The sequence below is a fragment of the Nothoprocta perdicaria genome, unplaced genomic scaffold (assembly GCF_003342845.1).
Source record: "Nothoprocta perdicaria isolate Ctin4 unplaced genomic scaffold, notPer1 scaffold_221, whole genome shotgun sequence".
Lineage (NCBI taxonomy): Eukaryota > Metazoa > Chordata > Aves > Tinamiformes > Tinamidae > Nothoprocta > Nothoprocta perdicaria.
Window position 1 is genome coordinate 742,198 of NW_020455423.1, and position 15,463 is coordinate 757,660.

General features: G+C 43.8%; 1 protein-coding gene across 2 annotated transcripts in view; it reads right to left on the reverse strand.

Moving 5' to 3' along the window:
- Nucleotides 1-15,463, reverse strand: part of HIVEP2 (human immunodeficiency virus type I enhancer binding protein 2) — a 103,316-nt gene that overhangs the window by 49,632 nt on the left and 38,221 nt on the right. For both annotated transcript variants that reach the window (XM_026039183.1, XM_026039184.1), the window contains one exon: nt 3,487-3,584. The gene's annotated coding sequence lies outside the window, so the exon portion shown is untranslated. The remainder of the gene's footprint in view (nt 1-3,486; nt 3,585-15,463) is intronic.

Below are 15,463 nucleotides of genomic sequence, written 5' to 3' on the forward strand. Positions count from 1 at the left end.
TTAATCCTATCACTAGGTGTTAGGTGTGGTTGCAGGTTAATAGCTTTATCACACCCTATCACTAATAAAATAAAAGGTAGATTATTTGCAGAAATGATACAGCTACGTAAGTAGATTTATCTAGGAATTATAGAGGAAGAATCCTGCAAGCTATCTGTGCCTCAAAGCGAGCTGCATTTCTTGGGTTTTTCTTTTAATGAGCCGCTTGCCCAGAGCCCTGACTCACGAGTGAGCTCCTGCCTGTCCACATGGAGCCGGAGCCGGCACTGCTGAGCTCAGCCCCTGAAGCTCTCCAGTGTCTTGCCCAGGTACGAAGCTACCAGAAATTGCCTCGCAGCTTCAAGCACGGGCCAATTTACTACTTAATTGGTGCACTGTTGGCAGCAAGGAAAAAAAAAAAAAAAAACGATTTCTTCTTAAATTACTTAACCAAGCTATTTGCTTAGATAGCAGAAACTGCAGCACACTACATTCTAACGAAAATGCGTATGAATATATTTGCCTTCTACTTAGAATATATGAAATACTGCCAGAAGATGGCAATTTTATTTTAAGGATTTGATTTTAAAACACACTAGGCTGAGTTTCACCTTCACAATATCCTTATCTGTCTCATATCTAGTTTGAAAGCACTAACTCACAGTTGCCAGGGGATTTCAAGGACTGTGTCCATCCAATATTGGGCATATTAATGCACTGCCAGCTATCGTAGAGCCCTCTGTGGCTGCACGGGGATTAAAAAGTGAAGCACACACTGTGTATAGGCAAAATGGAAACATTCATTAAGCAAGTCTTGATTTTTTGGGGTCTCTGAAATAAACAGAAGAAGAATATAAAGAAAAATGACGTCAAACACACACTGTTGTGTGGGTGTGCAGCGTCCCCACTGGGACCAGCAGCTTGACTCCACTGTAAGGAGCAACCAAGTTGTGCTGGACCACACCATTTCATGTCAASGGATGTCTCCCTGTGCTTGTTTCTGTCTCCTCCTAATGCTTTCCTTCCTCCTACCTTAGACTGTCAGAAAATTAGCCAAAGACATTGCTCCCCTGCTCAGCCACGCTCTGAAGATGAAAGGAGAAAAGTGCTTCGCTTGCTCTGACTAATAGCGGGACGCGAAATGAGTGCCCTAAGTCTGCATGTTTTGACTCAAACCGCTGCAAAGACAGGGSAGCACAGCTTCCTTCTGTTCACACCAGCTGCAACGAGCAGCAGCACCTAGGGGCAACCTCACCACAAAAAGAGAGACCTTGAACTTCCTTCACCTTTTGCACAGCCATTTATATTGGGCAAAGTGGATAACAGCTCCTCCAGCACTAGGGTAGTGGCATTTTAGACTTGCACGGCACTCACTTTAGCCAGGTATAAATAGCAAAAGGTTTTGGGTGGTGGAGAATCGGGACCAGTATCTTCAAAGGATTCTCAGCCCAAAAGCAGCAGCTCGTCCTCTGCGCCGCAGCTTGTGCAAGCTCCTTGTGCTGCAAGAATCATCCCCTGCAGGGCGTCTGGGGCTGCTGGTTTGGCAGCATTGCCTGCTCCTGTCTTCAGGGAAAAGCTGCCTTCCTATCGCCCCACATCTAGCACCGGAATCACACTGCAAGCTTTCACCTGCAAAGCAGGCTGTATAGGGCGCAGTTTGTTAATAGGAGGCTTTTATTAGTTCACACAGCATATTTACTACCTTACCAGCATTAAATGCTCGCTTTAATATCCTTAGCACACAAGGCAGCAGAACATATTATCAAAGCTCCAGCAACACTGCTCTGAACTGCGCTAATTGAGAGCATCTATTCTGAAATCCAGTTGTTCTGAACACAAAAGTAAAGTGAGCCATTACTAGGCTGACATATTATCAGGGAGAGTTCTCAGCATATAAGAGAGCCAGAGCAATATGGGCCCAATTCACAGAAGTACCATTAGGTTACATGCTAATGAAACCTGAAAAATTTATGTTAAAACCCCATTTCAGAGGATGGCTGCCATGCTCTTGTGTACCAAAGTTCTCAGTTTTCCACTTAAATCCTGCCTCGTGACTCAGGACATGACTAGGTTTTGCACTTCAGAAGTATTCCATTACTCCTGCTTATAAATTTCACACGCTGTTARTGCTTCCCAAAGTGGGAACACAGCTCAAGGAGCATGAGGACAGTTTGTTTTCCTGCTGAACTTTCTACATAAATTCCATAGGACCTCTGGCAGAGATGATGTGTTGTTTTTTTTACCATGTTCCCTGGTAACATCCCTGCTGACAAGCCTCAATTTGCACCTCTCTCACCCAGTTCTCATCTCCCAGGCAGCACGTAAAGATCTGTTAGCTCCTAGAAACTGCAAAGAAGAAATAGCGCAAAGCAGTCAGAGAGAACTGCTACTGCACGGGTATGGAAAGGGATCTATAAGAAGGGATATTCTATATAGCACAACTCAGGACCGCAGAATATTTGGGATCAGTTCCAGSTTTGAGCAAAGGTTCAAGAGACAGCCCATCTTAATTTAACTCTGTCATTTCCTTCCTTCAACTCTTTCATAGGATGAAACATATTTTCAATCCCATTTATCCAATCTATCCCATCCAATATTTCTGAAAAGTCTGGCAGTTTATCTCCATAAATGTTTTGCCTCTTCTCTGATCATTTTCTCCTAGGGCCAGGCTATTACATGTCAGCCTCTGGTTTCTCCCTTGAGTGCTTAGCCCTCATGTTGATGTTGAGTTATACAAACAGAGAAGGCCAGTGAGAAAGATCCATCATTTTCTTAGCTCTTTTCTATCTTAAGCCAATTCACAAAATTTTGAGTGCTGACTTAATTCTCTGAACATCAAGGATGCTATTACTGAGAATAATAGAAAATTGGAGAGTCTCAATGTCTCAGTCTCTTAGAGCAGAAGAAGCAATTGGGTCTGTACTGCGGGCAGGCCCAGGTTTTACAGAAAGTCAACGTGAAGCCTGCCCAGCCTGTGACTACCATACCAAATAAATAGAGACCTGCAGTCAGAAAATGAAAACAGACCTCTTTTTGACRAGATAAACTGGCCTAAGCTACAGATAAATTGCTATTAGGTGTCCACTTATTTTAAGTTAGCTTATGTACTTAGACACTGTACTAAAGTGTCATTATTTTTGTAACTGCAGCTTGTATGTGCCCAAGCATTCAAGAGCTAGAAAAATCTAACAGTCTTCTACTTCTTTGTTCCAAAAAGCATGCTCCCTGGATTCTGGATGCAAGGATTGCACAGGACAGGGAAAGTGGCAAACCAAGTATGTGGGCAAAGCAAGGAGAATACTTCAAAATTCACAAAAGCATAACCTGCACCAAAAGGAAAAAAATTCCTATGTTGCCAAGGAATGATTTTGCCTATAACAAAAGTACATGCAAATAGTTAATATATAAATGTGAGTGAGTTCCACTTGAAGCCCTCTGCAAATGAAAAAAAATATTTACTCTGCTACCTCAGCTCATTCACAACCCGTTTTTCTTCTCTTCCCCTACCTGGCTGCTGCGGTCAAGGGTGCAAGTGAACAATGGTTCCAGTCAAGGCAGTTTGGTTCACTACTCCAGTGAATACGGCTGCTCACACGCTCCTCCACCTATTTGAAACATAAATACAGAAGATATTTCAGAATTGTAGTCAAGTTAGCCTGATACTACTTTATAACTGACATTATCACACTGGCTACAGAAATACATGTTAGAAATTCAACAATTCAATCCCAATCTATCTTGCATCTTCCTTGCTATTTTTCCCTCAGAGTTATGTGGCACAAAAAATCAGGTCTCTCCTGGAATTTAAAACTTGCAGCGGGCTAAATAGCCATGTAAAGAAAAATATTCTGAGGCGAAGACAATAGGCATGAAAAGACCAGAAGCTTGGCGCTAAAACTCCTGCCCTGTTCACACGAGGCGGCCTCTCTTGGGTGACCTTGTAGCGACYGCACGCTCAGATAGGCCGGGCTTTTCCCAGCTTGTTGAAGACCAATGTGACCAGAGGCTGAGGGAGAGGAGTGTGAGGGGACTCCGATCTAAGAAAACCTCGGCCTTTGCTCACTGGATGTATATACAGAATAACTGCCCTCCCAGAGAAGTCAGTGGCAGATCTCCCACCATTTACAAAGAGTCTGATGCAAAGCCTGACCCTAAGCGGGTGGGAGAAGGCAGGATTTCCACTGTCAGCAGAAGGCAGATGTGATCCAAAAGCAACAGAGCACCAAAATCCAAAGTGTAAAGTGGGCCTGGAACCAGTTAATAATAAAAGGCACATGTTTATGTTTTCTTTTTCTGTAAAGTTTGCTATCATCAGCAACGAAAACAAACAACAAATGATAATGTGTTACTAACTAGCAATGTCAACAGTGGTCTATATAGGCCTTTAAGTGTATAAAATAACATATGTTCTGGCTCCGGACCCTGACGCTTTATCACATCAATATACAAGTTTCTAGGAAATGAGTCCGGGTGTGCAGCCAGCAGCCACTTCTGAGCCTTTGAGCAAACAGGGCCCTATGAGGCTTCAATCCGTAGGTGAAACCGCAGCAAGGTTGGAGTCAAGGGCAAAACTCTGTTTTTAGCAGGGTATCTCACTCTATTTTTACAACCAGCTTGAGAAAAGTTCTAGGCAAAACGCAAAGCGCAGCATTAGCGTCATGAGTCCTTCCTCGGGAGTCACGGACCCGTGTAACCCTGCAGCAAAGCCTGGGGCTGCTCCCACCTCTGAGGCGTGTCRGACGGGCACCTTCCCGCCCCAACAYGGGGGCGCAGGACCCCTGTCCTCCGCTCTCTGGGACCAGGCCTAGCCGGCTTGCGGAGGATGGCTCCACGAGCACAAAGTTGGTTTTAATTCATGTGTGCTGTAAACCTGTTTATCTCGTCCCCAATCTGAAGACAAGGGGCTTTACTCTCATTTACACTAAATCCTCTCTACGGCACCCTGGCAGGAGCAAAGGAGACTTCTGTTGAAGGAGAATGAAGTGAAAGATGTCATTTATGAAACAAAACAAAACCCCAAAACGCATTGCTTCTCCAGCTTCAAAAAGAGTATTTAAACTGAAATCCCTACGGAATTCTACATTCTGTTTTCACTAATTCCATTTTTACCTCTTAGCTGATGGTAACCCCCACACCGTGGGGGTTACTGGAGTTCTTCTCTGACAGTACTTATGATGCAAGGATGAAAAACTCCTGATCTCAGGGAGGCTTGCATCAGTTTCTGAGTCTTTACCTTAAGAAGCTTAATCTATACTTCTAATTAGGAAAAATATTATCCAAAGCAAGATCTGATTAAGGACAATGAGATTTACACAGTACTACTGTGTTTCCTTACAAACTTACTAACTTACAGCAGCACTGGAGCTAGCAAAAAAGCCCACAGCCTAAGGAAAGAGACAACCTACAGAGTCTTTAACAACCCCAAATAATACATGTGTCATCAAATGGAACTTTACTGCCCAGTTAAAGTTCCCACAGGCATTGCTGTGATACTAAAAATGGGAACTTTTAATTTGTTTTTATCTCTGCATTAATAAAAACTTGTGCAATCATTAGTTCTTTGGCTGAAGAGCAAACAAGCGTTCCTTTCACAGCTCCTCACCAAAGAGGCACAGCAGTGCCGCAAACAGCGCTGATCATTTGCTAATATTTGGTCAAATCTGCTCAGGGCTTTTTAATCTCCTAGCGCGGTTTGCCAGCCATGGAGCCTGAGCTGAAACAAGAACATCAGAAGTGAGAGCATGAGGACCACGGCTTATTGCTTGGAAAACTTTTTTCATTTTGAACTTTGTATCTCATACACTCAGCCCCTTACATGGGACCTGGAAAGACATGGGCAGAAGTTCACTGATAATGACTATTATCATTCGCTTTCAAAAGATTCTCCCCCGGCAACTCCAGCAATTATTTTTAACCATAAACCTGCACCTCCAGCAGTAAAATAAAAATGCACCAGGGGCACTGGTAACACCTGACCATAAAAAATAATTCCTCTCATGGATCAACACAAACAAGGACTTTGTTTTATATTGCCTCCTCCATATCTTTTAGACTGTCACCGTAAGTTCAGATAGCAAGGCAATGAGATTCCTGTGGACATATAAAGTAAAAGCAGAAATTTCCTGTGCATTTTAATGAAAAACTAAGGACAACAACTGACAAATATTTATTTTACTGCTAATTATTTTAAGGTTTTGAAACAGCACAGTAAATGGGTGAAATTGCCTCAGAAGTACAAAGGGCAAATAAAGCCTTTCCTGTGTTTCTTTTGTCTTGCAACAGATACAGATCAATCCCAGGCTGTATCTTATCATGCTTTGGGAAGCCACCTAAAAACTCAGTCTGACCAGGAAAGCCGGGTGCCRTGTGCAAAGCAATAACATTCCAGGGTTGTATAAGATAATTTGTATCTAAGGAAATCAATACAATGTGTTGTATCAAAATTTGCACAACTCTGTAGCTTACAACCCCAGGGCTTGAATTCGTGGCTGGATAATTCAAAGGCACTGCTGTGAGAGGCCAACTTCTTGCTTTGTCATGGCTTCAAACCACCCTTCCGAGATGCAAAGCAGTTGTCCTACTAAATGTCCATGAAAGCTTCTCTGCTGTGTTACGCATGGACCATGGACTCAGTCTGTGCGGATTTTCTAATGCTCTCTTTGCCCTCTTTCTCCTTTTCAAATGCATGAAGTCCAGAGAACTCTGTGAATCACACTCTGTAATGGGAAAGGCAAGAAATCTAAAATTTGCTTGATTGCTGCCATGATACATTAAGCTCCAGGCATCAATCTCAATCTCATTTTTTCTCTGAATGGGCAATATTTTACAGTTAGCACTCTCTAAACAAAGCACAATTTATTATACACACAATTTGATATAGCAGCTAGGAGCAGAAGCAAAAATGTCTTCCTACTTGAGGAAGGTAAAAGCAATGTCATAACTTTAAATTGACTTCATATGATCAATGGCAGAACACAATCATCTGAGAAATGATGCTCAAGCCCTGATCAAATACAATCACGGCATATGTAATTGAATTTGGAAGAAGTGGAAGACATTTATTCTCATTTGTATACTTGTGTTCTTACTTGTTTGTACAATTCATCTACAAATAGATGGATTGAAACACTAACAGTGTCTTTACCGTGGTCCTCTTAATTCCAGGTCATTCTAACAGCTCTTGATATTGCAAAAATACGTTTCTGTGACCAAAAGGTGGGTGAAATGAACAGTTCAAACCTTGAACTACCTCCAAAGCCAAAGAAACAGAACTTCTTTTTGAAACCAATGTCTCTATGCCGTGAATGTTTTCATCTTCATTACTAAAACAGAAAGAAATTTGAAGCCTAATTTCATTTTCAGTATTTATGCTTCTTCCTTTTCCACATTTTTCTTGATAGGAGTTTAAGAGCCCATTTAAATTTTATTTACTCACAGCTTTTCATCATTTTTGGGACTTGGGTTCCTGCATGCTAACACCATGTTACAGATCTGAAGGCAAAGAACTCCACGAATCTTTGTAAGCTTTTTTCATTTTGTTGGCATTTATGTATGAATATATTTTGTGCATATCCTTAGATGCCCATATGCATGTATATACACATGTGTGTATATATAGGTATCATAAAAATAAGAATAGCTATTCATACAAAGACATGTATGTGTTAGTGCAAATGTTTCTACTGGCTCTTGAGCTCTGCAGGAAATAAGCAATCAAGCCAAAAAGTTACCCAGAAGGTTTGTTGTGCCAAATGACTTTTGGAACATCACCTATGAACTTTGGTTAATTTAGACATAAGTGGTTCACTTCATTAAAAAAAAATCTTCTTTGGCAGCACCAAATAAAGCATTTGATCCTCTACACATTCTTTTGCTTATCCCCAGGACCCACGAGGCACAGGATCCTATTTTGCTGCTACCACTGGAACTATGATTTTGGGTTACAGTTTTCACTTCAGCCAAGAGCTAAATTAGCAAGAGCAACGTCCCCCTCAGTATAGGTGCATAACCTCCCTGCAAATAGCAGCGTGGACGCTGCCAGCTGCGATCAGTGCCCTCGCCAAGCAGGCCCAGTGCTTCCAGACAATGGTCACGCTGACAATTGACACCGTGTCCGTACACACACATTGCTCAACCCATTTGTGTAGCCTGCTCTTGCCAAGAAAACAGGGCTGTTTGTGCAGGCAGCTGGCACAGAGATGCTGGTACCTCTGGCGAGCATCTGAGAGTGGGCAGAGGAAGCTAAAACATCAGGGAATCAGCAGAGCCCTGGGCAGCATTCCAGGTAAAGTTCACGCTCTGAAGGATCCAAACGGGTATCGTCAAAACCCACTCAAATCACGAGGAGAAACCTCCTCCCTCAAGTGCCTTTGCATTCGCTCCCTCCTTTGAACGGTCACCCTGCTACCGCGCCATTAGAAAGGGAAGAAAACAAGGGCCATGCACACGGTGAGGAAACAGAGACACCTGCCAAGCACGCGGGCTGCAAGGCAAGAGGTGTCCCACGAACCTGTGGGAGCCACTTGAGGTGCCCAAACCAGAAAGGCCATCCCTGCAGGCACCCCCTGCAAGCTCCAGCTCCCGCAGAGCCAGGCAGCACGACGGGAAGCCTCGGCAGCGGGGAGAGCTCCCCTGAGAAGCTGGCGACAGCCAGGGGTGCAGGACGCCTGGCAGTGGTAGAAAGGTATCAGCAGGGAAAAACATGAATTCTAAGGAATGAGGGTTTTGGCCATCGCCACACAGAAAATCTAACCCGTTTGTCTCCGTAAAATATTAAGGCCTTGGTGAGTCTGGTGGTAAGTCAAAGCATAGATCTCCTCCGAGGTACTCTGGATCTGTATCAAAGAAACCGAGACTGGTCCCAGACACAAAGTTTCTGCTTGCAAAGAAAGCTTGTACAGGAGGCATAGTCTTTTCAAGTATGCAGCCACAAGGAAGTACCATCGCTGGCAACCGAATACTTGGCTTAAAAATCTTAAAAATCTGAATGGACCATTAATACTTCTTTGACCACGGTTTTCTCCAGCACTTTTGCTAGATGCCATGTGGCTTCTTTACAAGGAAAGGAGCACTCTGCTTCTCTTTGCCTTGTTATTTTGGTGTCTAGAAAGGGAACGTTTGAAGTGTCCTCATTCCCATTCTGTTCACACTCTTCCTCCACGCCTAAAGAAACCGAGGAGGACGATGGCAGCGGGGTCTTTGGTCCTTCCCGTGAGGCTGCTCCATGCTCAGCATGGATCGCACTGATGTCACCGCGCTCTTGGTGTGTGCTCAGTAAGTCAGTAATTTGTCACGAGCGTGGGTCCTACCCATACATGGCAGGCTGGAGGAGGAATGACCTCAAACTCCGTTTCTAATCCAGGGGGCGTTGCCAAAGCGCCGTGTTTGAGTTTGATGCATGAAGCGCAGAGATATTTTCAGCTCCTGAATCACACTTCTGGCTCCCCAGCTAACTTGAACTTCTCTTTAATTTTGTTAGCAATTTTTCACCTTCTGTAATCATCACTGACCCGCAGAAAAAGAAAATAAGCTGGTACGCTTAAAAAAAAAAAAAAAAAAAGCCATAAATATGAAGAATGTTTTTAATCACTTTTATTTTAATCACTTTTATTTTATTCTCCTGTACATGTGGGGGAGTGGAGCTAAACAAATTACTAATAGATTAGTGGTGCATCACAAATGTCTGGTTTCTTTATTTCACATTCTAAATATACGCTATTAAATGCCACCAGTGAATGTTTGCTAATGATTTTGGTGTCCAACACAAGAATAAAACAGCCTGAAAGCACAAGAGCAGTTAGCTTGGCTACATCTATGGGACAGCCTTGTGGGAGATCTCATTTGTAGTCTAGGACAAAAATGTATCTCTACGCTTTTCCCATGAAACAATATTGACCAGATCACAAGTCAAGAGCATAATTTACATCTGGTAATAAAGAGAAAGCAGTACCTCATTTTAAAATGGAGAAGTTACCAGCGTACCCTGCCAATTGCAACTGCATCCCCTCTTTGTTGCTGTGGTCTGATTCTGCTCTCACCAAATTCAACAGAAAAACTCCAGCAAAACGACAGGGCATTTCAGGGCAGGCAGACAAACTGTGCAGCCTCACTGGCAGCTGAGCAGGCCATTTAAGCATGTGCTCAATTCCTTTCCTAATCAGTAAAGCAAACGCAGCAAAGCAAAGCGTGTGCTCAAGTCCAAGGTGAGCAGGTAGCATGGGCCACATTCAGCAGAACATGGGCCTGTCCCTGTCTCTGGCCACTGCACTGCCTGCCTTTCCAGCTCAGCATAGCAGAGGAACTCAGACGTTCTCTAAATTGTCACTTAGGCATCTAAAGCACCAATCTTCTTTACTCTTCCATATATTGGTTAAGCAAAAACAAACAAACAAGAATGGGACATAGCCTTGGACTGGACTGGATATTTGTATGTACTACCCATGTATTGCAAGGGAACCACTGAGGTAAAAGGAGGTAAAGCAGAAAAGATGAGGCAAGAAGCTCCCATGAGAAAATCCCCAGCATTCAGGAATTGCTGACGAATTTCCCTGAGCATTTTCACAGAAGGAACTGGGAGCCTTCTCAGCCACTGGAAGAACAGGGAAAAATGATGGGTGTTTCAGCCTCCACAGCTGCACTTTCTTCTCATGAAAAACACAGAAGACAGGAAGGATGAACATGCTATTTTGATAGGGAACATGACTCTTTCCTTGGTGCACTAAAATAACTGGTTAGAGTCCAAACTCTTCTGCAACCTTTCCTTTTCCTTTCAATTTCCTTTAGTCTTGGCAAGAAACACTAATCTAATGCAGACAACTCCCGGGCAAGCACTGCTCCCCAGGAGCATTCCTAGACTGCAGACAACTGGGAAAGGAAAAACAAAGGCTATTGCAAGCAGCAGGCCTATAACACTTCGCTGGGAATTTACCTTCAGCGGGAGGCTGCAGCGTTCGCCTCCATCTGCCTCTCTTCTCAGACGAGGGGGCCTTATCTACCTTTGTGTTCAGGCCCATCTCAGAGATCAGGAATAAATTACGGACGCCTCGGGGCTGCTCTGAACGCTGCTCAGCTGCCCTGGTGGCCGCTGGCTGCAGGGGGCCGCGCGAGGGGGAACCTGAGCGCCAGCCCCTACCTGCTCTTGGCCCTTCAGGCCACCAAGGACCTGGAGCGGGGTCAAGGAGCTCATTCATTTTCTCTCTGCGATCGCTATCTGCCCTTGCCCCGAAGGCACAGGGAGCTGGATGGTATAAATGTTTGCAGAAATTTAAACGATTGCAGCAAAATACACATTATGCAAACATCTTTTCTCTTTCAAGACGATGCAACATGGAGCACCAAGCACAAACAAAACCCCAGCAAACAAAGCACAGAAGCATTGGGGAGGGGGAAAAAAACATTTAGCAAAGAGCTTCTCTGCTCTTCTTACAGCCATTAGGGCAGCTGAAATGACTGGCCGGCCCTGGAAATTGGATAAACTGAGACACAGAAGAGACAATTGAAAGTAAGGAGACAGACTGAAAAAATAAGTGAGACACCAGATGGAAAGCAGAAAGGCAATGTCTAAACTGCAGCTGTAATTCTGCTTGTAGCAACCATGTTTAAGGGTCGTTCAGCTTGCTTCCCTATTTCTGAAAGGCCAGAAGTTTTCTTTTAAAGGAAACACGTTAGCCAAACTGCTCCGGGCTCTCCCCAGACAGCCTGTGGGACAGGCAGATTGCTGCTCTCCACACGCAGGAGTAAAAGGAGGCTTCTCAGCGAGGGCAGGACTGGGGCACCCTCCAGCTCCCTGCCACACAGCTGTCCTTGGCGCCTCACTAGAGCTGCTGGGGCACGCGGCACCATTAAAAGGCGCATCCTGAGCTGCGGCAGATGTGCTTTAGTTGCTACCAGACCAGGGTCAGTCAAAGAAACCCCAAGAGCTCTCCCTTGGCAACACAGCGCTCTCAGCTTTTCTCCCTTACTAGTACGATTATGACAATTAGACAGAGAGAGTGTAATTAGTATTCTAGCAACATTTGATACACTGATTTGGCAGCTTTTACTGCATGGTTTTAGTACGGTTTTGAGAGCATSCTAGTAAGGAAAGAAGGATTTCCACATTGGCCAGAGAAACAGCTGTGGCAAGACTACCTATTTTTAACACAGTTTGTTCTTAGCACTATTTCAGACACAGCATTTTCTCTCCCATCTGTTAACACAGTTGTTTTGTTTCTTTAAAGACACAGTTGTCTGTCTCTTAAAAAAAAAAAGGAAGAAAAAGAAAAAAAAAACAACTTAAATAGCTGCAAAGAAATACATGAGAGTAAACCCCAATCAAACAGTGAGCTGGTCAAAAAGTAACACTGGCAAAGTTATATGAGTGAAAAAATATACAATAATTCTCGCAAAAATTACATCACATTTTGGCCACTGTGGTGTTGTGAGACTGTGGATTTTTAAAATTCAAATATGATATTCTCAACAAACAACTAAGATGATGCATTGATCTAAGGAATCTAACTGTGATCCTGCCATCAGAGTGACAGGTCAATCTGCTCAGGAGCAATGCAGACACAAAATCACAGATCAGGATAAAAACACTTTCTTTAGAAAAGCTAAGGAAGATTTAATGCTAGCAGCAGGGGAAAAAAAAACAGTCCAACAAAAATTAAATTGGGAGATACAACAAGAAAAAATTATTATGCAATCCTGACACTTAGGTTGCTGGGTTGTTTATTCTAATTTTTGAAGATAGAAGGTTTTTTCTCTCCATGGTTCACTGGAGATTACAGTTATGACCTCCTAGGCAATCTGAAAACCTCATCTTCTCTCACAATCATTTCAGGCAACTTGGGATCTGATAGGAAATCAGTCTGAAGCATGGCTGGGATGGGACTTCTGCAGACCAGTAGGGCAAAGTTARTTCTTGCAGAATTGCTTGGAAAGTTGCAGTATGAAAGCCTGATATACTAAATGCCAACACTCCCAATAYAGGGCAAACTCATATCTGTATGGAGTTTTTATTTCTTTTTCTGYTGGGAGGTGTCCACAGATCTGAAGAGGTGACAAATATAAACCATGCATGAAAAACTGGAAAAGAAGGCAAGAACGTGTCTAGAACAGGATGGTTTTGCTGGTGCAGTTCTCTTAGCAAGCTGTACTCACAGCGTGCCTCCAGCACAAACATCATCCGTATCAGCAAAATCGCATTGTTTTCTGGCACAACATTTTCCTGGGGTCCTTCTTCCCTCATCCAGTAAGTGAAAGAAATTACATCAGTAAACACAGAGGCTTGTCACAGTAAACACAGGCAGAGCTTCTGTGCCAGCCAGGGACCAAGCTGCTGGTTAAACCTCTCTACACCATTAGCCAAGGCAGCTATGCCAGCAAAAATCAGTGCTACAGCCATCCTTGTCCTTTGACCAGAGCAAATTGCCCTGTTTAAAGACTCCAATATGGCCCTGCACCACTAACTAGAATCTTGCCCTCTTACTCGCCATTGCAAAAATGTGGAGATCTCACTATGTCTACCCTACATAGGAAAGGCTACAGTAGTGCCAGAATTAAAAAAAAAAAAAGGTAAAAAACAAACAAAAACAATCTTAGCACTAAGGCTAAGACTGACTCAAGCTGCTTCACTACCAGCCTTTCGGAAGAGGAGAGCCTGGATGGGCCCGGCTGGCTCCCTCTCCCCGACCAGGCCCGCACAGAGCGGCGAAGGCCGCACCCAGGTCCCCTTCCCTGGAGCCAAGAGGGAATGGAAGCTTAGGCCGAGCTGGAGCTGCTGCCTGAGTGGAAGCTTAGGTCGAGCTGGAGCTGCCGCCTTCTGCAGGCACAGCCTCCAGACAGAAAATAGCAGGCCAGCCTGAGTCCCCCGCTTCCCATCTGTGCTGTGTACAAGTACATGGAAATAATTACACCAAATCAACTGCCTGGGATTAGGCAGGCAGTTTTAAGAAACAAAACCAAATTCACTAAGGCAATGAAAACGTCAGCTAATTTGAGATGCATTTTAAAGAGATTATCGTGTAGATCTGCTCACAAGAACTGTGTAAAGATATTTTCTGTGTGTGCTAATGTTACGTCCTCCTGTTCACAAACACCCGAGTAACATAAGATTTTAACACTGCTTATGATTTTCAAAAAAGACAGTGACTTTAACATGCCCTTGAGGAAATTAAGATCAGTGAGGGATCTGGCAGTAGATTCCCCTGGCATTAGATTGCAGCCTGGTAGAAAGTCTAACCTGCCTTTGGTTTGGCAATGTCTAGAGCTACAGTCCTTGGCCACCCAGTATCATCTAATTTCTTTACAAGGCATGCAGTACATATTTCTGGAAGGCTGGACCTAATCCAGGCTACTATGGTTTCCATGGACAGGAAGCTTGAAGGTTTGGGATTAAAACGGCAGGAGGCTGAAAAGAAAATTGAGGACCTGGAAATAACAACTGATGGGCCTGACGCAATCATCACCGTGAACACTGCAGTTCTGAAAAATGTMATGAACAGCCTGGAGAATAATTTCAGACAAACGGGTAGGCTGCAGAGGGCAGTGGGAAGCTCCTGCAAGCACAGTTACGAGGCAGGTTCTTGTATGCTTTCGCATATGAATTTCAATCATTTCTCTACCGCACAATGTAGGAAAACATTCGATTCAAAAGCCTGTAACTGTGCTGTCTGATTGGTAGACACGTGTCATTTAAAGGAAAACTGTTATAGAGTAAGACCTGCCACGCAAGTCCCTCCTTCCTCTGGCCATGGAGGCTGAAGGATCTCCTGTCCCTGCTTGCTCCTCGCTCGCTGGAGGGTCACATTTCTGCACCCTCTGTGAGGGCTCCAGTGACCTTCAACAGGCCCTGGAGCCGCCCCAGCTGGCTTTGCAGAGAGTAGGAAACAGAGCCTTGCACAGCTCCTTCCACCAGTAGGATAGTGGAGGAGTAACTTCCCCCAASCAAGCAATAATGGTCCATGGACAGCAGGGCCATCTTCAACCTCTGCAGCCCTTTGCAAAAGGAGCAGTTGTGTGCCCTCTCACAGCTACAGCAGGTAGTTACACAGCATAGTTACAGAAATGTAAAACAAACAAACAAACAAAAAAAAGCAGTTTCCATAGCTCATCAACACTATCTGAAGAAACAGGCTTACCAGGAGCCCTGCTGAAGGTAAGAGCCCCTAACTAACAATTTGCAGTATGTTGCAGTATATGACAASGGGCACATCACTTCAATGGCATTTTAGAGATGACATAGAGGCCTTCACCTGAATTTTCAGAACTTGTGAATTCTGTTGCAGCCAAAGTGCCACCCTTTATCCTTCTGTATCCTTCTGGTGTCCTTCTGTAATAGCCAAGACAACAGGACCTGAATAAAACTGAAGAACATAAACAACTGTGTACTAAAAAGATCCCTCTCTGACTACACTTATTTAGTATCTTGAGAAACATCACTAACAGGAAGTATGTTTTAAAGAAGAAAATTAATAATTTTTAAAACATAAATGGCAACACA